General features: G+C 40.3%; 1 protein-coding gene across 3 annotated transcripts in view; it reads right to left on the bottom strand.

Moving 5' to 3' along the window:
• The window catches only part of LOC136837305 (cytosolic carboxypeptidase-like protein 5), a 513,303-nt gene that overhangs the window by 451,025 nt on the left and 39,778 nt on the right, over nt 1-22,500 (bottom strand). The window contains exon 1 of one of the 3 annotated variants that reach the window (XM_067102046.1): nt 14,960-15,075. The exons of the other annotated variants lie outside the window; for them this stretch is intronic. The gene's annotated coding sequence lies outside the window, so the exon portion shown is untranslated. Of the gene's footprint in view, nt 1-14,959; nt 15,076-22,500 lie in introns of those variants that run through there. 3 annotated transcript variants of the gene reach the window in all.

The raw sequence follows: 22,500 nt of genomic DNA, 5'->3' as shown, positions 1-22,500 counted from the left end.
CTTCAGCGTGCCCCCCCTTCTTGCAATAGTTGCACAGGGTCTTGCTCGGCAGTCCATTCTTCAGGCGAGTGGAGTTCGAGAGGTAGGCCGGAGGAACGATTCGCTTCTGAGAGGTGCTATGCGACTGATTAAAAGTTTCCCACGAATCAGCCATGCGACAAGCTTCCATAAGTGTGGGGGGCTGTTTATCGTTAAGATATACAGCAAGGGGCCCAGGCACACATTGGTAAAGGTCTTCTAGCATGGTCTGATTGAAAAGATCCTCAAACGTCGTGCAGGCCAAGGAGTCGAACCAGCGCATACCGGACTGGGTTTTGTGACATGCCCATTCTGTCCAAGACCAGCTGACTTCCTTGGCAAGACCTCAGAACCGCTGTCTTCATTTTTCTGGGGTTATTTCGCAGGCCTTTGTAATGACTCTCTGAACTTCCGCCATGTTGCCTCTCTGGCTCTTCTCCAGTGAGCAAAGCGCTGCCTTGGCTTTTCCTCCATATGCTTGGCTAGTATTAAGGCTCTCTCCGTCTCTGTGGTGCTGTAGTTATCGAAAAGAGCCTCGATCTCCTCCAACCATGCTTCTCGCTCGTCCTCAGTCCACTTGGGGACTAGGGAATTGATGCTCGAAATTGGAGCGTTTGATGCAGCAGGCGTAGGGCTGGAGGCTTGCTGTCTAGCCATAGCTTTGGCATTCTCCATTTTTGCTCTTTCCAGCTCGAGCTCTTTCTCTTTGAAGGCTAACTCATGCTGTCTTCTTTCTTCTCTTTCCTCTTCTAGTTGCCTCTGCTCGGCTTCATACGCCCTCCGTTCAAGTCTTTCTTCCTTCTCCCGCTTGGCTAAGTCATCCACTTGCTCCTTGACCCAGGTGGTAAGTTCCGAGCCGGTGAGACCTGCCGCCGTCCCCAGCCCCAGGAAGGTTTTATAATGCTCTGCTGCCATGGTTCTGGTGGGGAAGGGCATCTAACCAGGTCGACGGGCGTACTTAGGCAGCGAGGAAGTGTCTCTTCAGTGACGTGGCACCCTTTCAAAAGGTGGCACTGTAGTTGGGTGTGCCGTGTACAGGTCACACTAGTGGCACTCAGTATCCCTAGGCACTGGTGCAGGTTAGGTTCCAGAAGAACTTTCTCTTCTGCGTTCCCTTTGTTTTGGTTTTATTTTCTATATGCTTACTTGGTGGCACTATGGTGCCAGTGTGTTCCTAGGGACCCTCTACTGGAGTCCAACTAGGCTATATAGGAGGAAAGGCACTCTACACCCCTGCAGAGTGTAACAATTGAATGAGAGAGAAAGGGAAGGTAAAAGAGAGAGAGAAGTAAGCTATTCAATTGATGACAGTGCAGCAAATTATTGGCACTGTGGAATAAAGTGAATCTGGGTTTTTTTTTTTTTTTTTCTAAAGGTACTCTTGGGTGGCTGGTCCCAGTGCTAACCGCTCTTCTTTCAGAGGGTGAAAACTATGGTTTCGCTTCAGTATGGGTACCAGGCCTCAGTCGACCGACAATTTATCAGGGTAAAAGCTTACTTGCCCTCATCTTACTTGTGGGACAGAGGTATTTCTTTTATTTATTAATTTAATTTCTGTGTTGGCCCGTCTTTCTTTGAAGCGGGTCACGTACACTGAAGGTTATCACTTCACGGCTTACTTGAAACTTGAAGAAGAGAGAGAGAGAGAGAGAGAGAGAGAGAGAGAGAGAGAGAGAGAGAGAGAGAGAGAGAGAGAGAGAGAGAGAGAGAGAGAGAGAGAGATTTTCAATCAGCTAATTTCTTGCTGCTTGAGAACATGTTAAGCAAAGATTTTATAATTGCACAATGGCATGGTTCTAAATAAAATGCAGATATGTCGTCTTGGCTTCCTTAGCGATGCTTTATATCGTGACCTTCAAAGGAGCCGACGCGACGTCACAAGACTTTAGCTTAAGATTTAAATTCTTTTTATATGGTTTTTTTTCAGCAGGTATTTGTATAGGAACTTGTTATTGTATTACTCCTAACTAAGGCCTATCTTTCCCTGACCAAATTATATCTTGGTTTTGTCTACCGAAGTCTGTCTAGCTAAGATATTGCAAGGTGGGTTTACTACGCCAAAGAAAGTAGACCCAAAAATGGCTGAAAACAGAGTCTGGTCACAATAACAAGGTCTTAAGATGGCGGCTAAAGCTCGTTAGGCCTGAATTCAAACAACCTCTGGCGGCGCGGGAACCCCAAATGGCGGGTATTTCGCACCCAGTTCAAAACAATTCCGAATACCCGCACAGCGGAGGAATCAAGATGGCGGGTATTTTCTTTTTAGCACAAAATTCAAAACAACGAACGAAACAAATGCAGGTATCCAGATTTTACTCTAAATATACCAATCATGCATAGCGTTTTACGTTAAGGATGGAAAACAAAATTACCAAACAACGTTGTATCTTTTGTTATTGTATTTTCTGCGGTGAAAACGTAAGGTTAAGGAGTGACTTCCATCAAAATGAAATGGGTCTGTGGTTCGGACGGGACCAAATTTACTTTACTGAAAAAAAATGTATTTTATGACAAAATTACTATTTCCGTTCATTCGCTATTTCACTGACACGGTGTTTTGAATGATTCCCGCTATATGAAAACAATAACGATCGGAATTGCCGACGCGATTACTAAATTACTTTGTGTACATGAAATGGGCTCCGCGCATTCGGTCTTAGGATCCGTTACTTGGACGACTTAACTCGAATGGTCCGAACGCGGTAAAAATGCCCTTTCTCACAACGTTACAAATTATGACTCGCTCTGCTTTCAGTGCACACTTTCCTACGCTAATTCTCACTATACTTGTTATTCTAACTATTCTTCTTATTGCTTATTATTATGCCTGGCTCCTTGTTTGGAAGAGTAAAATGGAATTCAATATCTGACTTTTATCTCTGGAATTAATGTAATTAATTTCCTTTTCTCCAGATTCTACGCAAGGTCGTCAATGTTACATGGGTGTCTTGGCTGATCAGTTATTGGTTAATTTACGTAAAGTTTCATGGCCCTGCATGCCAAGAATACACGTAACCTGTCTCTTGAAGCCACGAGTTAACCTCAAAGACAGACGTTAATTAATCAAAGGTCGCCAGTTAAGGGTAATTAACCTTAACAAAGAATATTCAAGGAATAAAGACTTTATGATAAACGTCACCAACTGCGGACACAGAAAAATCTCTATTTGTTAAGATGGTATTAGATACAAAGACGCAACAGTTCTCCCCAAACAATGAGAGCTAGGCATAACGAATACCAGAGTATTAAAAATTACTTGCTTGCCTAAATTCCCGAGACTTACTGGGATAATTTGGCTAACGCTAAACAATATAATAATTTGGCTTAATCTAGACTTCATACCAGCGGTTACCCTAAATGGTGGCTGGAGAATGAAACAAAGAAAGATTGGGAAATACAGAAAAGGGGATAAAAGAATGGACGAAGTTTTGAATAAAACACAGACTTTACCTTAGGACGAAGCGTTGTCGTGCATACAACGGATGATCGAAAGTTCCGGGTATTGGTTCGTACTTCACCATTCACTAATAAAATAATAGACAAAGGCGGTCACAGAGCCACTTCCAGACGTCTGCTGGCTTCGGTGGCTGGCTTCTCTCTGTCTCTTGTCTGACCAGCACTGCGTCAAAACAGGCCTACAGTCATGCCTTAGGCGTGTATGCTCTATTAAAAACATTCGCCAAGAGAGACAGGTAGAAAGGAAAAAAGGACTTTAGGACCACCTATTCTTAAAGTTGAATATGGAAATTTCTCCTATGGGGTTAAATGCCTAAATGCTACCTATTCCTTTCTCCAACGGACGTTAAAGTTTGAACTGAAGACGCTCCTAATGCGGACAACGGCCTTTCCTGGTCTTGGTCAGGCTGATATTATTTACAATCAAATGTTACGAGGGCCAACAGCAGTAATATTTATAAAATATATATATATATATATATATATATATATATATATATATATATATATATATATATATATATAATATATATATATATATATATATATATATATATATATATATATATATATATATATATATATATATATATATATATATATATATATATATATAATATATATTTTATATATATATATATATTTTATATATATATATATATTTTATATATATATATATATATATATATATATATATATATATATATATATATATATATATATATATATATATATATATATATATATATATATATATCACATCACTGCAGGTGAAAAATGACATTTTATAATAAAATAAAGTTTTATATATACTTACCAAATAATTACATAGCTATAGTTTCTACTTCATGTGGCAGCTCAAAATTCGAAATTCGCTGTAGCGCTCTTTTGTTTTAGGTGTAGGTAGGTTGCCCCGCCCACTATCGGGGAAGAATAGGTACAACTTAGCTAAGGAGCTAAATTCATTTATGCTCTATGTCCATGAGAGGGGAGGAGGGTGGACTCTGATCATGTAATTATTTGGTAAGTATATATAAAACTTTATTTTATAATAAAAATGTTATTTTTATATAAGTAACTTACCAAATAATTACATAGCTGAATCCCACATTGAGTGGAGGTGGGATGAATGGACATATACTACCTAAAAAACTACTCGATATGGGGGTTAAATTGGGATAGCAAATTAGCTAGCATCTTGGAATGCTTGTTGTAACCTTACCTGGTGAGGGAGTAACAGCAGACGGGTACTGCCTCTGGTCGTGGTTCCTCTCGACCTGTAGCGGTGTGGCGGTGGAGCCAAGAGTCACCTCTACTGAGTGGGTGCTTTGCAACGTAGGGGGTCAATCGCAGGTTGCCAAAGCTAATAATTCCAATGGGTCACATAATGATATGTGGATCTGCCCCTGCCCTGGGCACAGTACAATAGAATAACAAAGACCAGATAAAATTAACCTACACCACACGACATTTAGCCAAAACCATAAAATACCAATTGGTGACACTCAAGATTCAGTGTCCACCAAACTTCCCAAGAAGTACGACTGCCCTTATTCAAGGAGAGTGGACAGAGGAAAAGGGAAGGCGTTCCTATCCTTCATCCCCCAATACCATGCCAGCTGCGAAGAACGGACCTAAAGTACTGCATTTTTCGTACACCGTCTCAACGTCCCGTAAATAAAACATAGCAAACACTGACTTGCACCTCCAAAATGTTGTTTGTAAAATTGAAGAGAGAGACAGGTTACGTTAAATGCCAAAGACGTTGCCACAGCTCTTATTTCATAAGCCTTTACTTTGCACAAGGGTAGTGATTCATCTTGAACTCCCGAATGTGCTTCCGAAATAGCGGATCTTAAAAAGAATGATAGTGCATTCTTGGACAAAGGACAGCTGGGGTTTTTAACAGAACACCAAAGATTAGGGGCCGATCCTCTATGGTTTTTGGTTCTCTCGAGGTATACTCTTAGAGCTCTTACTGGGCAGAGGACATTCTCTTGATCGTCTGGGCCTAGTATTTCTGAGAGGCTCTTGATAGAAAAGGAGCGAGGCCAAGGGTTAGCCGAATTCTCGTTTTTGGCCAAAAAATCTAAAATTAGCGAGTATACTGCATTGCCTTGTGAGAAGCCTATCCTTTTATCAATGGCATGAAGCTCGCTGGCTCTCTTGGCTGTAGCGAGTGCCACCAAGAATAATGTCTTCTTCGTAAGATTCCGAAGAGACGACAACTCCATCAGTTCAAAAAGTGGTCCTGAAAGCCAGTTGGAGACCACGTCCAAGTTCCAAGCAACTCCTGAGGGTTTAGCTTGCTCACTAGTATTGAAATGCTTGATTAAGTTAATGATGTCTTGGTTTGAAGACAGGTCTAATCCTCTATGTTTGAACACTGAACTCAACATCGCTCTGTAACCCTTGATGGCAGATGTTGTGAGTCCTTTCGATGTTCTGCGATATAGAAGAAAATCTGTGATTTGGGTTACAGATGTTTGAGAAGAGGAAATTTTTCGCTCTTGGCACCACTTCCTAAAAACTGCCCACTTGGATTGGTAAACTGCAGAGGAAGGTTGTCGCCTGCACTTAGCAATAGCCTCTGCAGCCTTTCTTGAAAATCCTTTCGCTCTGACAAGCTCCCTGACAGTCTGAAGCCTGTCAGAGCGAGAGTGGATAATCCTTGATGGTGTCGGAGGAAGTGCGGCTGTCTGAGATTTCTCCTCTGAGGAAGCAGCCTTGGAAAGTCTGTCAAAAGGTTCAAAAGATCGGGGAACCACTCTTTGTGTGGCCAAAAGGGAGCGACTAGTGTCACTGACACGTTGTCGTGTGAACTGAACTTCCTCAACACTTCCCTCACCATGCTGAAGGGAGGGAAGGCGTAAAGGTCGAGGTTCGACCAGTCCTGCAACATGGCATCTGTTGCCCATGCTTGTGGGTCCGGAGCTGGGGAGCAATATAAAGGAAGACGATTGTTCCTTGACGTCGCGAACAGGTCTATCAACGGCTTTCCCCACAGCTTCCACAGGTTGGTGCATACCTGTGGATTGAGTGTCCATTCCGTCAGTAGGACCTGTTTTCCCCAACTTAATTCGTCCACAAGGACATTCATCTTGCCGTGAATGAAGCGAGTCACTACTTGGGTCTTGTTGCTCTTTGCCCAAAAGAAAATTCTTTGTCGCTTCGTAGAGTGTAAAAGAATGGGTCCTTCCTTGATTCTTGATATACGCTAGGGCGGGCATGCTGTCCGAAGGAACCGCTACTGTCTTGTGGCAGGTTAGCATTGCAAAGTGTTGAAGTGCCAGATGAATCGCTTTTAGTTCCTTCACGTTGATGTGGAGATTTCTTTCGGAAGGGAACCATGTTCCTGACACTTCCATGTTGTTGAGAAGGGCTCCCCAACCCAGATCTGAAGCGTCGGAGAATAACGTTAGGTCGGGGTTCGTTGGAACCAGAGACCTTCCTGTTGAGAATCTGTCTTCTGCTAGCCACCATCTGAGGTCTTCTTTCATCTGGGGAGTGATGCTGAAACTGAACAAGTCCGGGAACAACTTCCTTTTCCAATTGGCTTTGAGGTAAAATTGTAGTGCTCTTGTATGAAGCCTGCCTAATGGAACAAGCTTCTCGATGGAAGAGAGAGTTCCAAGAAGACTCATCCATGCGTTGGCTGAGCAGGAGTTGCGAGTTACGAAGTTCTGAACTTTCTTGCAGCAAGAAAGTATCCTTTGTTGGGATGGAAAAGCCCGAAAACTCTGAGAGTCTATCACTATCCCCAAATATAGAATAGACTGAGTTGGGACTAACTGTGACTTCTTGAAGTTTATTAAAAGTCCTAATTCTTGTGTGAGACGAAGAGTTTTCTGTAGGTCCTCCATGCACTGAGAATTCGAGGGGGAGCGTAGGAGCCAATCGTCCAGGTACAGAGAAATGTTTATCCCCAAAAGATGTAGCCATTTCGTAAGGGGAGCGAGTACCCGGGTAAAAACTTGAGGGGCCGTGGATAGTCCGAAGCAGAGTGCCCGAAACTGGAAGACTCTGTCCTAGAACACAATTCTTAGATACTTCCTGGAGTCCAGATGAATTAGAATATGGAAGTACGCATCTTGCATGTCGATCGTAACCATCCAGTCTCCCTGATGGATGGCCGACAAAACCGACTGATTCGTCTCCATTTTGAATTTTGTTGTTTGAACGAAGCGGTTCAGGGCACTGACGTCCAGGACAGGTCTCCATCCTCCCGATGACTTGGGAACCACGAAGAGGCGATTGTAAAATCCCCTTGAGTTTACATTTTCGACTATCTCCACAGCTCTCTTTTCCAGAAGAGCTGACACTTCCCGAGATAGGGCTGAAAACCTCTCTGAGTCTACTGAGTAGGCTGCTAAGTTGATGGGAGAGGTTACTAAGGGAGGTTTTCCCCTGAAGGGGATTGCATATCTTTCTCGTAATACCTCCAGCACCCACAGTTCCGCATTTTTCTTCTCCCATACTGGCCAGAAATGGGGAAGTCTTGCTCCCACTGGAACACGGAGAACTGGAGTCTCATTTTCTAAGGTTAGATTTGTTGAAGGGTTTCCTAGATGGTCTGGAGGTTCGGAGGTTGGTTCTAGGTCGGGACTGGAGAAGGCCTCTACCTCCTCGAAAGGGATGTTGCTGCAGGGGTGACGACATCCTAGGAGTTGCAGTTGAAGTGGCTCTTGCAGGAAACTTCGTTCTTTTGGTGGATTGAGTGATGAGGATTTGAGTTGATTTCTTCTGTAAATCGACTGAAATCCAATCCAGAGTGTCCTGCGGGAACAGATTATCCTTGTCTAGGGGTGCAAACAGAAGTGAAGAACGTTCTGATGGAGTGACCCCTTTTGCCGTAAATAAGCACCACAAATCTCGCTTCTTGAGGACTCCCATTGTGAAGATGGTAGCTAGTTCTACTGCTCCATCTCTTACAGCTCTATCCGCGCACCCCAGTACTCCCAGCCAGTCCAAAGCGAAGTTTTCTTGCAGGGACACACAGTCTTCTATTTTCTTAGCTAGAGCTCCTACTGTCCAAACTAGAAAACTAAAAATCTCAAAGACTTTGAATATATCTTTGAAAAGATGGTCCAACTCCGAGGTTGTGAAAAGAATTCTGGCCAAAGCAAAAGCTGAACGACGAGAAGCATCTATGATACTGGAGAAGTCTCCTTGAGAGGGGGCAGAAACTCCCAAGGATGGAGCTTCTCCAGTTGCATAAGACAGGTACTTCTGCCTTATTAAGCGAGAAGGAGGTGCACAAAAAACCGCCTTCCCGACTTTCCTCTTCTCTGCTAGCCAGGCATCCATGCAGCCGAAAGCTTTCTTCGATGATGTAGACAACACCATACACGGAAGCCTGGCAGTACCTGGTGGTTGTTGCATGCTCAGGTAGACTGAACCCGGCGATAATGGAACGACTGGGGAGAAGGATGACGGGTAGCAGACCAGGAAAAATCTGAATAGAGCCGAGTAATGACAGGTGGGTTGTTCTTCTTCTGCAGGTTCCTCAGCGGACAAAACGGGTGATCCTGCGGGTTCCACGGTGTCCTGTACCGCTGGAGTAGGTTTTTCAAGAAGGCTCAAAACTTTGTCAAGCCGGAGCTGAAGCGGCGCCAAAGAACGATCTTGAGAGGCCGATGGAAATTCTTGTTGCAGGGTCACGAAAACATTAGAAGTGGGGTGGAAGGGAAAGGCGCCCCCATCGACTGGGCGCATGGACAACAGGCGCCCCCATCGACTGGGCGCACGGACAACAGGCGCCCCCATCGACTGGGCGCACGGACAACAGGCGCCCCCATCGACTGGGCACACGGACAACAGGCGCCCACCTGCTGTTGAAGCAGACACTGACTCCTTGGAAGCAACTGCATTGTCCGCGGACATTTGGCGCGCCAAGGATGGGCGCTCTGTGATCTGACGTTCCCGTTCCGAGCAGTCAAACACGGGTTCTTCTGACTTGACTTGGAATCTGGGTGCTCCCAAACAGGTAAGGCGAGAGCTGTGCGCTAAGGTGATGGGCACTCGGACGAAGATGGGCGCTCGGACCTTGGGCGCTCTGAAGGCGAAAGCTCAGATGCCGAGCGATCTGTGAGTTGGAGCTTATGCACATTACTGACGTACACTACGCGCTTTCTTGCACGTGAAAAGGAGCGAGAATTTCTTGTTGGCGAATCCCAGAAACTACAAGAAGGGAGAGGGCTACGTTCTCTCTCTACCGCTCGCTTGTGAGACGGGGGAGGGGGGGGGGGGGAATCTGAATCCATTGAAGCGCCTGGCCTTTTCAGTGGCCTAGACACATACGCAAAATGGTCACTGCGTTTCTTAGATGTGGGAGAGTCTGAATCACTTGAAGAAAGGGTATGGGTATCCATTCTAATAGCTTTCCAATGGTATTCTTCCACAGCCTGGGATCGGCGGACAACAGGCTCGGATGAGGCGACGACTGCTCGTGGGCAAACCCCACCAACCTCCCTTGGATTGCCAGTTTGCTTCCTCCCATGTTTGCAAGGGGAGTTTAGCAGGGACCTTGGTCTAGGAGCATTGGTGGGACGAACAGCCACCCCCTCCACTGACACATCACTCAAAACAACACTATTAAATTTGTCCATTAGGACCTTCACAGAGTTCCCAATTTGGGAAACAGTATTCACAAGTAAATTAAATTTTTGATCTACCCGTGCTTCTAAGCTGGCAATGGCATTGGGTTCAGCAGAATGAGAGTTAGGTACAGGAGTGACAGGAAAAGCTGGAGGACTGGAAATGGGAGAAAAAGCTGTCACAGGCGTCGAAGGGATAGGCAAAACATCAATATCATCCCTTGAAGAATGGCCTACACTAGCAGAAGCCTTTGCTTCGGCCCTAGCTGTAGCTTTTCTAATTCGGTCACGTTTCAATTTGTCTAAATGAGTCTGTAACGTCTTCCATTTACTCTTTTCCCAGTCCTTACATTTGTCAGAATTCAATTCAGGAGAACAAATTTGTTCCCTACAAGTACAACAAATGGTATGTGGGTCGTATTTTACCGACGTAAGTCTAGTTTTGCAGCCTTTGCTGCAGTACCTAATGCTGGATAAACTAGAGTCCGACATAATGGTAAAAAAATCCAAATGAATAAGTCACAATCGAAGTATTCAAAATCTAGCTAAGCTAGATAGCTGCGCTACCAAAAATCAGAGAATACTTCACCAAAGACGATCTCCGACCATCCGGTGAAAGTGAAAACAAGAGCTGCTAATAACCATTGTTCAGTCATTAACCGGCAGAAACGAACTGAGCTCCTTAGCTAAGTTGTACCTATTCTTCCCCGACAGTGGGTGGGGCAACATACCTACACCTAAAACAAAAGAGCGCTACCGCGAATTTCGAATTTTGTGCTGCTGCTTAAAGTAGAAACTATAGCTATGTAATTATTTGGTAAGTTACTTATATAAAAATAAGAGACTGGGCATGGGTCCTTACCGGTTCTGACTTTATTTCTACGTCACTGACCAAGGACTGGTAAATAGTGATACAAATCACAATATATATGCTAGGGGGACAATATGAACAAACATACAAACCGTTAGAGACTCCAAATCCACACCTAACAGGTATTAAAGTTTTTATTTTGTAAAGGCCTTGGTACTTGTGTTACACTCTTATTATTATCTACCATCTTGCAAAATTGCTAATAATGAGGGTGCATAGGCACACAGGGTTGGTCTAGATTTTAGTTCAGACTTTGACCAAGTGAATCACAAGCACTTATCTATAAGCTAAGATTACTGGGAATTGGTAGACCTAATATTAATATTTTAAATGAATTTATAGCAGGCAGAATCCAAAGGGTCTGTGTTGCTGGCCAGTACAGTAGTTTTATTAATGTCACTTTAGGTGTTCGTCAAGAGAGTGTTATTTGACCTTTGCTATTTATCATCTACTAGCTCACCAACCCAACAATGCCCGAGTAAAATTTGACGCCTTCAAATATTTTGAGGATAAAGATAAGAAAAACCCTGATTAAAATTGCAAGTATAAATGTTGCATGCAATCTTATGCAATTGAATATGCAAATGGCCTAAGAAAATGACCGCATTTGAACATGCAACTAAATATGCAAATGACCTAAGATAATGGCTGCATCTGAACTTACCCCTAAGCTAGGGTGCTGGCCTAAGGTCCTAGGCTCCTACCTAAACTCTTCATTTCATGTAAAACCATGAAAATAACTACTGAAATTGCATAGAATATAGAGGTTGCATGCAATCCTACGCAATTGAATATGCAAACAAACTAACAAAATGGCTGCATCTGAACTTACCCCTAAGCCAGGGTATTGGCCTAAGGTCCTAGGCTCTTACATAAACTCTTCCATTTTGTGTAAAACCATGAAAATAACTATTGAAATTGCACATATAGGTGCTGCAGGCAAACCTATGCAACTGAATATGCAAATGGCCTGAAAATTGCCACATTTGAACTTACCCCTAAGCTATGGTACTGGCCTAAGGTCCTAGGCTCTTACCTAAACTCTTCCATTTTGTGTAAAACCATGAAAATAATTAAATGCACCTTCACTGTTGAAACAATAGGTCACTTGCATCTAAGATCTGGCACCTTCAAATACAGATATTGTCAAGCAACTCTTCCATTTTATGCAACTGAAAATAATTAAATGCCTTCACAATTCACTTTAAATCTGCATTTACAATATTGGCCAACCTGCATACTTACCTAACCTAGGGTGGTAGCCTTAGGTTCATGACAGCCTACCTAAACTTTAGTTTTGAAGGTAAAAAATATTCCATACAATTCTGTGCAATTGAATACCGCCTCCCTCCCTGACTCTAGCTTAGGGTCCCATCCTAAGGTCCAGTCACCCTAATTCCAAAACAATATTTTAGGAGGTAGAACCGTAAAAACGCTTAGCATAATTGCAAATATCAATTTCAGAAATCGAGTAGGCACTTCAAAGTATTAGCTCCGCACGGATCATATGGAACGTTCCTCAAAGAGACATTAGGGAGGCATATGTTCAAGAAGGGTTTGGCTACGGATATCTATTATAAAAGGATCCATACTAACCTAACGTACCCTATCCTAACCTAACCTAGTAGGCCGTGTTACTTAGATGGGAGCTCTGCCCCCAGCGAAGGAAATTCCACTTTTTACTAAAAGTTCCCCGTAACACTGCACATGCGCAAAGGCAAAAATATAGGTAGAACTATATAGTAGCTCCGCGGCCGCGACTGCCTTCTAACTTAACTTTTTCTACAGTTGTTTGATTGCTAATTATGAATTTACCTTTAATTTTTTGGCGCTTGAGTGTAATTAACCTGTAATTAACCCCTGAAGTCCATCCAACAAGGGGTGGTATTATTTTACAATAGTTCCAACTCATTCTATAATACTTATAGTATTATAAATGCATTTTGTATAAAAAATAATTAAACTTTGTCTCTGAACACTTTTTGGGGAAATTCACCATATCCGAAATATGAATGTTTATATAATCCCCATCCTCGAAAAATTTTCAAGTGTTTTGTTTACTTTAACACGGACACATTTTGTGCTCTGATGTGAGTTTGTTTTTGTTTAGAACTGCATTGTGGTTCTGGTGTGAATTTTTCACCCCCCTTAAAATTGCATTGTGGGTAGTTACGTGTTGTCTGGGAGTCACGTGACTTAGTGAAATCTTATAGGTGTCAGACATTTTCGCTTGTCATTTGGTTGAAGTCTGTCATAGACTGAGGTTATGTCCAGTCTGTGTTCGTCTTGTAACTTTGATTATTTTCGCTTAATTCACGATTTCATTGAAAATGAGACACAATGCACTGATTTTTAAAGACAACATGGAGTGTTACCTGCAGCAGTACAGTTCAGTTTTACACCAATTTTTACTTGAAGCTGCTAAATTGTATCCACCTTTAAGTGACACTCAGCCACCATCACCACCCAGGGAATCATTTTCTGATGACGACGACGATGACACTGTAGATGAGCCACAACCATCTTGTTCTGGATATAACCCATCAGAACGTTTGTGTCCATCCAATTAAGGTAAATTTATAATTGTTTTTAAAATATTGTAACATGATTTACCCTCTGTAACCCCTGTGGCAAGCGCACGCAGCCCAACATTACTTCTTGCCAGTATATACAAGCCTGCCAAGAATCTTTATAAATGTGGATGAGGTGTGAAGCGCCGTTCCGCCACCCCCTTGTGGTTAAGGGATGTTAGGCTACATTACACTAGCCTACATTGCCTGACTACGGCTTGCTAGGTATGCTATGATTTCCGTCATTTTATTCATTAATTCAAATGCTGTTTTGTGTCGATGGTGATTTACCCCACCCAAAACTCCCCCATTCCCAAAGGGTCCCCAACCTTGTTGGATGTAGTAGGGGTGTATAGTCTAGTAACTCAAAAACAACTCATTTCCCCAATGTATAACTATCATAACCATTCACAACACATTAAAACACACATGAAAATACATAATTACTTTAGAAAAATGGAGTTGGAACTGTTGTAAAAATTTACCCCAGGGGTTTCCATACGCTATCTTCACAAGACAGAGCACGGGTACGTCTGTTTCTAATGGTTCATATCCCGTCCGGCAAGTGCAATAACTTGTTAATGTATGGGTACCAACCGCCCACCCCAGGCTGGCCAGTACTAAACACGGCGGTAATTCTAAGCCGGCTGTCCGCGGTGAGCTAGACTGTGGCAATTGGCGTTTTTCTATGTTATTTTACTTCCTTTACAAGAATTTAAAGTCATATTTTGTCGGCTGGTTGTAACTAAACTGTGATTGACCTTTGAAGACTACACGACTTGAATTACCTAACACAGGGTAGGTCTAAGACGGCATTCCGCGGCAAGCCCGCCCCCCAACCTCCATAGCTAATACGGCAAAATTGTAACCAGTAAACACCTCTAGGGTACGTTATGTTGGTATTTTTGGTGGGGGGTTTACTTGTTACAATTTTGCCGTATTAGCTATGGAGGGGTGGGGGGCTTGCCGCAGAATGCTGGCTTAGACCTACCCTGCGTTAGGCAATTCAAGTCGCGTAATCTTCAAAGGTCAATGACAGCTTAGTTACAGCCGGCCGACAAAATATTACTTTAAATTCTTGTAAAGCAAGTAAAATAACAGAAAAACGCCAACTGCCATAGTCTAGCTCACCACGGACAGCCGGCTTAGAATTACCAACACGGCGAAGGGACATTCCATTTGGCTAGTATCAGAACCCCTAAAAGTGTAGAAAAAACCAGTTGAAAAGGTAAAAACAGCGCGAAGCTAATATATAGATTTACCAAAATATAATCAGTTCTTGGGTTAATTATGGTCGAGCGACAAGTCTTGATAAGCAACCTCGGTACTATAGAAAAAGTCAATTTCCAAGGTAATACCCGATGCGACGCTCAAAACTTAGTTTTACCGCCTTCACATTTAACTTTATACAAGATTTTACGTCTTCAAATACAGATACCTTATCCTACCTTTATCTCCGTGGATACAGTTAATTGATTATAGGGTTTGCAGGAGAAGGGTGTATGTGTCGTGACTTAAAACGGTCGGACCGTCGCGTCGGTGTTCCAGTAATGTTTCATTTAGCAACTCAGCATCCTTATATCCCCTTTATAACATTCCCTGACATTATTAATCAACTAATAGTAATTTAAAATTAATAATTATTTACATTATTATTGACGTATGCTAATGAAAATAATGCCGTTAAAAGAGGAAGGCATTATTATTGACGTATACTAATGAAAATAATGTCGTTAAAAGAGGAAGGCAATGTATTTTTTCTAGGCTTTGATGCATAATGAAAATAATCACGTATATCAGAGCATATCAATACGAGTTGCAGCGTAAGGTGTCTGCCATGATTTGTTTATGGGTATGCAACGCTCCCAAAGGACGCGGGCAGTCCGGTGACATTTGATGCCTGCACCAGGCTTGGTATGGGGAAACTGCTGGGAGCACGATCGATAAGTTGTAAAAGAACCACAGCTATATTGTCACTACAAAGCGTGTGACCATTATAATATGTCTCATTCAGCTTTTGGTTCCCTGTGCATCCCTTCTGATTGTTTGTCATTTGGTTCCCTGTGCATCCCTTCTGATTGTTTGTAATTTGGTTCTCTGAGCATCCCTTCTGATTGTTTGTCATTTGGTTCCCTGTGTATCCCTCTGACTGTTTGTCAGGGTTCCTCAGTCGTGTGGAAAAGATGTTTGAAAAGCAGATCACCAGTCTGCTATTCAGCAGCATCATCCTGTCTAAATTGCTGGGCAAAGTTAGGAAGCAGATACCTTCCATGCAGGTTGTGCTCTGTCCAGCCTATCAAGATGGAAGTCTCCTGAACTCCATCATCCGGTTCTATCTTCGCTGCAGGATCTACTACTATTTCAAATTCGAGGAAAACGCTTACTCAAAGCAACAAAAAGAACAGAAAAGCAAAGATAGTGTGCCCATGTGATTGTTTATATTGTAGGCTACATAATGTATTTTTTTTCCAATTACCACTGTTGCCAATACTTTACAGATTGAGATCTGTCTGTTCTATTTCTCAATCTCAAGGTAGCCTTCGGGTGTATATTTCAACCGACCTATCTAATATGATTCATAGTATGTCCTACATATTATTACATAATGTACATGTTGTCATCAGTGTCTGTGTTATAGTAGATAATGCCATAGTGCATCCGCCTTGCAGTAGAGCTTTATTGTTGAAATATATCTGCTGGGCTAGTTATTGTTGTATTTTCTATATTATTGTACATGATTGTGATTGTAAAAAAATGGTAAAAGAATAACTACCGTACATAATTATATTAAACAATGTTGGATGAGGCGTAAATAATAGTGCACGATGTTCTACATTACGGTTTGTGTGTGTGTGTATGTATATATATATATATATATATATATATATATATATATATATATATATATATATATATATATATAAAACATGATTTTAATGAAAAGTTAAGAATGTTGAATTTATCTCTGAAAGTACTGATATAAAATAAATTGCATTTAAGTAAGGGTTGAAGGCTTGACCCATTTCTGTAGCCATAATTTTGACAGGTGTAAGCTGTCAGCTGAGGAAGCTGACTGCCATAACATGATGTCATATGAACTACCTACATAGCTGTTCAAATAAATGTCACTGATATTGCACACATGCATATTTCCATTAATACTGCAGTGCGTGTATTGAAAGACCAACAGTACTTTGGCTGTGAACGCTCTGTAGGCCAGGAAAATGCCGTATGAGTGATGGTGAGGCTGTCAGACTGGGCCTGTCATGCATTCCAATACTGTCTGTTCCACATTCAAGTACTGTAAAGTAAAATATGTCTCTCCTTTCAGCCCATCATAGCATCGCTAATATGTACATCAACTTAAATCTACTGTCTACAGGTATGGCTCTATGGTCTAACATGCTCTGCTGCTTACCAAGCTAATAGTTATACAGATGGGGAAGGTGCTCTCGGCTTCGATTACTACAGAAAGCAGACCTCTACTAATAGAAATGATCGATGTAGGTTATGAATTCATTGTTGATTTTAGCGAGGTAACTTACAATTATATTAATACTTATCATAAATTATGATCAAAATTCATGTAAATTCTGATAAAAAAACTGATGGTAAAGGGGATTTATTGTTGCAGGTTAATCAAACGCCTGGGAGAAAACCTGGAGCAGCCAGGTGAAAAATGACCATTAACCTATAAAGCACCTGAAGGAAAACCTGACGGAACTACTAAAAACGAAAATTTCGTTTGTGATGTCTTTGTTTGTATGTCTGTCACGGGGGTAGAGGTTTAATTTTGGATTTTAAGCTTCCTGGGGTTCAAATAGGGGCTGTGTGCCAAATTTTGTTTAGGTATATTAAGCATTTCGGATTTCAATAGCGCACAAACATACAAACATTCACTTTTATATATATAGATAGATACTACTGACATGTGGCAAGGTTTGGAGAACAAACTGGCTGCTTACGCCAATGATCCTACTCTTCTAGCTGTTGTTTTCCACGCCTTAGGTCGGTGGCTGCAGAATCCTTGAATAGAGATATGGAACGTATTCACAAGTGGAGAAGCCTTGGGGCATGCAGCATAACCCTTCTAAAACTCAAGTATGATTAGTTAGTCAGTCCAGAACACTTTTGCCTTTGCATCCTGATTTACATTTATACAGTATGGTTTTAAATGTCAGTGACTCTTAAGATTCTAGGTGTAAATTTTGATATGAAATTGACTTTTGAGAAGTATATCCATAATATTGCTTCCTCTGTTTCTCAAAAATTTATCTTGGGGAATTATTAGAATGTTGCAGGAAGAAGCCATTATATCTGTCTTAACTCTTCTCCTTCCTTGTTTGAAGTACTGTTCTCAAGTGTGGTTCTTCTGGTGTCAACTCTCATCTCAAACCCTTGGATACAGTTATGTCATCAATCGAGTTTATTTTACCAACTCTTACTGCTGACTTGTGGCAGAGACGTAAAGTGAGTTCATAATGTTTGTTACATAAAATATACTACAACCACAAACATCCTCTGCACTCTTCTTTACCTGACCTAGCTGTTTCTGCTTGCAACAGTAGGCAGGCTAATGCTACATACAGTGTGTCATTTTCTACCATCAGGCTTAATCCTACTGAGTTTGCTAGGAGTTCCATCTTGGCTACAAATGCTACATACAGTGTGTAATTTTCTACCATCAGGCTTATTCCTACTGTGTTTGCTAGGAGTTTTATCTTGGCTACAACTAAAATGTGGAATGGTTTGCCTAGTGCAGTTGTGGAAACTTCTGAACTCCAAATATTCAAGGTGATATATATATATATATATATATATATATATATATATATATATATATATATATATATATATATATATATATATATACATACATATATACATATATATAAAGTATCACATACCTATCCCTATTACACTAAATAACTATGGTAATCTAATAGCTCTCAATAGCATTGAGTTTATAAAGTCATCTGAAACTATTCCCTATTCAATTACTATCATAAATGACTATATATTTCAGAACCGTAAATAGTACTTGTTATATATATAAAACAATAAAAGAAAAGTGGTATAACAGTGATGGTAAAACAAACAAAAGCAGCCAGTTTTTTGTTCAGATACCCAGATATTTAATCTTATATATCCACTCGGATTCATCCATTTCTGTGTAAAGTGACAAAACAAAAATTTTGGAACAATTATTTGCCAGCCATACAACCTGCGATATTTAGAGATATTTTTGCATACTAATGAGCATATTATTCGTGATATACGTAGTTGAAAGTAATTCTCTCTCTCTCTCTCTCTCTCTCTCTCTCTCTCTCTCTCTCTCTCTCTCTCTCTCTCTCTCTCTTTATCAATCACTTGGGTTACATTTTTCCTAGTTTGTCCATATTTTGTATTCATTAACATGGCTGTAAGGAAGTACATTTGTAGCACTTGATTATTAAGTACATAATTGAAAAAGCGCAGTATTATTTCGTTAATGCCATCACATGTATCCAAAGCGATACAATATTCCCCACGGAAACATCCACTAAATCTTTACAAATAAAAATCTATAATAGATATATACATATGAGTGTCTATACCGTGAATGGACTATTAATGCTGAAACCCACGCATCCTATAAAGCATACACCTAACCCCCTCTATTCATTAAGACCAGAATAGGTAATTCCCCCTAAAAATAAGAGCTGAATAACGCAAGCAAATAAATATTGAAATAACGCAATATCAGCCAGATTTCCCTCCCCTCACCCAGTGAGCCCATGGACCACACGACCTCACCCTAGCAGTGTGAGCAGCAGAACTCCAAGTGAATAGTGAGAGGATAATCAGTGAACAGTAAAGAGAAAGTGACTGAATGTCCCTGGAGTAATTTCATTACCATGAATTCGGTGATACGTTCAATAATACATTAAATATTGAATAATAGAGGGAAGATTGTTTCTAATGTCCCGGGATTAATATGTCAATGGAATTTCGTTAATATGCCTGCTTGAATATATACGTATAAATGAGTCATTCAATTTCACATTTCCCCAGCATTACCAAATAGGACAAATAAAATGGACGTCTCTAATGGCCCGGAAATATTTTTTCGCTGACTTGGTCTTCGAATGCTTTCATTTCGGCGAAAGTGCATTCGCTAGACGTGCTTGTGTTTCACGGCCACCTTTCCATTTTGAAGTAAAAATATAAATTTAATAGCTTTACGCCTTGCAAATAGTTTCCTTGAAAGCAGAATATCACGAGATTCATTGATAGAAAGATTCGATTTACTGTATAATAGTCTACTTAATTAAGAAAAATGAAATGATCAAATCTTTATAAGTATATATTAGTGAATGTGTAAGAAGTTGAGAGGGAATTTAGAAACCACATTACACTGTATAAAATACGTTTTCTGGGAGGAGGAAGACAATGAATCTAACATAGTGCTCTTTTCTCAGGCCACATCTCTTGGGCCAATGACCGATTATAGAAAAGGACTTATGCCACAGAAAAATAATAAAAACAATACACATCTCTCACAAATATATACATTCATACATGCCATACCTACACACACACACACACACACACACACACACACACACACACACATATATATATATATATATATATATATATATATATATATATATATATATATATATATATATATATATATACACGTGTTCATATATTTATTTATATAAATACATATATACACACATTCATGCACTACTATTGACTTCTATACAAATACGAAATATGGGGAGAAGGAAGGAGAAAACTAGGTAATGCACTGCATCATATTCTTCGCCAACATGTCGAAGCAACGCATCATCCTCCGGACTGGAATAGTTACGGAAATGGAAATAAAAAAAATTGCTTCGATAAATAAAACTCCAATCAATTAAAGTGAATAAGAAGAAAACATAAAACTAATGACTAAAGCCAAACAAAAGCCTCAAAATATGGATATTTAGTGAACAGAGAAAAAATAAAAAACGGAGAATGACTATGCAACAAACAGAGGGGGAGAAGACATTAGTCACTGATAGGACGAGCTGTCTGACACTTGGGGATTGAAGGGTAAGAAGTGAGGTATCATCCGTGTCATGTGTCATAATTTCAAAATTATCCAATGAAATACGGTTTCCAAATTTCCTACTAAAGTTCAGCATTTTTATAGCTGACTTTATAGGAATCAATACACACTTTACGCATCCTTTTTTGGTAGAACTGTGATAAATCCTAATACGACATCTTGGACAAGTACATTTATGAAGCATCCATGAACACACAGATTAAGAATAGTGTCTTTGAACCTTAAAATAGTACCAACTGTTCTTTGATTCCTACGAGCCAGCTTTGGATGGAAACAATAAAAGTTTTTCTCAACTGTCTGAGTTGAGAAAAGTCTGTTTTATTCGTATTAGGGAGCACAGAAATGACTGTAGAAACACTATTCGTATTCTTACATGGAATCGTCGTTCTCTGACTTTTCAAAATTTTATGGGTAAGAACTGAAAATGATAAATCTGCACAAAATGCTGTTTAACAGGAGAACCAGGAGACTGACCTATGGGATAATATTGCTTATTGCATACAATTTACAATAAAATATGAAGAAAGCTTAATTTTGTTGGCAGATGATAGGTAATTTTATCTCTTTTCAGGAAACGTTGAAAAAAGTTGTAATGATCGACATAAACAACTGGATGAGTAAAAAAGTATGGAATTAAACTGAATGCACATTAGTATGGTCAAAAGAAACCTTAAAACGTTCATATTTATGAAAAGAATACCTAATAAAAGTGAGGTAGAAAGAAAGAGTGAAGTACCTTCAATCATAAACTGATGGTTACCGCAATATGATCGATGAGACAGAAATGTTTCGCACCAAAGAGGATATGTTATTGTGATTGATGGCGTGTGGCAGACATGTGTAGCTTACAAGAAACCTTTTGTAAGGATGAAGTACACCAAGTGCGGTTTATTTTTTTTTTTTTTTTTTTTTTTACAAAAATGCATATTTAATATTACTTGACTAATTTTAAGTGAGATCAAATGAGGGCAAGATCCAAGATTTGAATATGCCATTAGCCGTTAGCCTTCAACTCAGGCTATTTTGAGAAGTCTCCAGCATCTCTGCTTGCCTGACACGATGCAAAGGCTGATTCAAGTAAAATAAAATGGTGAATAGTCAACTTGCTTTTTCTTACATTCCCTTTGACATAGGATTATAATAGTAATTAGGAATAATCATGCGATACTTATTTTACATATGGTAACATAGTATTAACCATGAGATACTTATTTTACACATGCTAACATAGTATTAACTGATCACAACTTAAGCCATATGATAAAGACGTCAGAAAATAAAGTAGGCCAACGGTGACCTCTAAACATACGTTATAAACCGAGTGTTATAGTTTCTCATGGACTTTGAGTTCCTGCGTATTATGTCTAGAACTTCAAGTATAGTTCTTTATGCAATGACTGGGCGACGCTTTTGGCGCTGTTCCTTGTTGCCCTACGACTGTAGTGAAAACAGCACACTGAAATACTGCAATGACAGCTACCATAAAAAAGTTTTATTGATACATTTCAAATAAGCGCACATATCCCAAGGAATGTAGCAGGCTTTAAAACGGTGTACTATACGAGTGAACAAGCCACAAGGCTTTTTTATTTTTGTTGAGGCGGTTAAAATAATAACGTATTAATCCTCATGTTACTGAGCTTCAACATGGAACTGTTTACCCGAAAACAGAATATGAATAACCGTTTCGACGAGCATCGCAAAAATATTTTTAAAAGTTCAAAATCGTAATAATTAGGAGACTTCCTCGAGCTATACACCACATTAAGTGTGCCTACGCAAAAGAGCATGGGTGAAAAAAGACTAATAAAACAAACATTTAATAAATCTATTTGAAGAAAAACCGCTGAGCACAGCACATACACTGTGCAGTAAGTCGTCCCA

The sequence above is a fragment of the Macrobrachium rosenbergii genome, chromosome 58 (assembly GCF_040412425.1).
Source record: "Macrobrachium rosenbergii isolate ZJJX-2024 chromosome 58, ASM4041242v1, whole genome shotgun sequence".
Lineage (NCBI taxonomy): Eukaryota > Metazoa > Arthropoda > Malacostraca > Decapoda > Palaemonidae > Macrobrachium > Macrobrachium rosenbergii.
The sequence above is the reverse complement of the archived record's forward strand: the minus strand, read 5'-3'. Positions and strand labels throughout refer to the sequence as shown.